Genomic DNA, 920 nt, shown 5'->3' on the forward strand with positions numbered 1-920 from the left:
CACCAGGGAAGTAGAGATACGAACCTCAATACATGTATTTATTTTACAATTTATATACACAAACACATAACACCTTTGTAGTAAAGTAATTAAATTGATAAAATACGTTCCCTGACGTTATTCATTGGAGAAAACACTACACCTGTTAACTCATTTGGAGAGAGCCAGAGACCGCGAGCATAGCAGTATTTACTCATTACCCTCAACTAGGAACAAGTGCCAAGTCAGCTGTAGTTTTTCCCCCATTTTCCTCCTTTCGTGTGTCCAGGTCGACCCAGACAGTCAAGAGGTCAGTTAAACAAAGGAAAATATTATATGCTTTCAAATGGCAGTTTTACTCCATACTAGATAGTATAACTTGAAAGAAATGTTGTGTTTATGCTAGCATTGTTTTAGCCAAGAATAAATAATGAGTTTTGTATGTATACTTCAATTTTCTGGATTAGTTAGTAAATGTCATTATTTGTAGGAAAAGAGAGAATATAAAGTTCGTATGTTGATTTAACATATGATGCATACTTAAAGTTTAGTTAATTTCTGGTGGTTAAAGAAAATTTTATTTTATCTACCGTTTTAGTCTTTTTGTAAACCTCATCATATTCTCCCAGTCTATACATTTCGAGATTTTATTCTTGTCTTGTTCGTGTTATTTTTTCATTGTAAATTGCAATCTTTCAATGCTCTTTTTTTATTTTATTTAAAACTCCTTTTACCACTCTTATCTATTCCTGTAGGGGGGGGGGGTATCCCCATAAAATCATATGCGGAATATCAGTGGCTACCTGTTTATTTGTTTAAGCATGGGAATCTTTTGTTTTCTTCTGTTTACAGTTTACATTCATATGTCCTCCAATGTTATATCAGCCTTCAGTTTCATTTTTTTCTCATCATTGTTTTCTAGCCACTACCGATGGGAGGAC

Source organism: Penaeus monodon, chromosome 22 (assembly GCF_015228065.2).
Source record: "Penaeus monodon isolate SGIC_2016 chromosome 22, NSTDA_Pmon_1, whole genome shotgun sequence".
In the NCBI taxonomy this organism is placed as follows: domain Eukaryota; kingdom Metazoa; phylum Arthropoda; class Malacostraca; order Decapoda; family Penaeidae; genus Penaeus; species Penaeus monodon.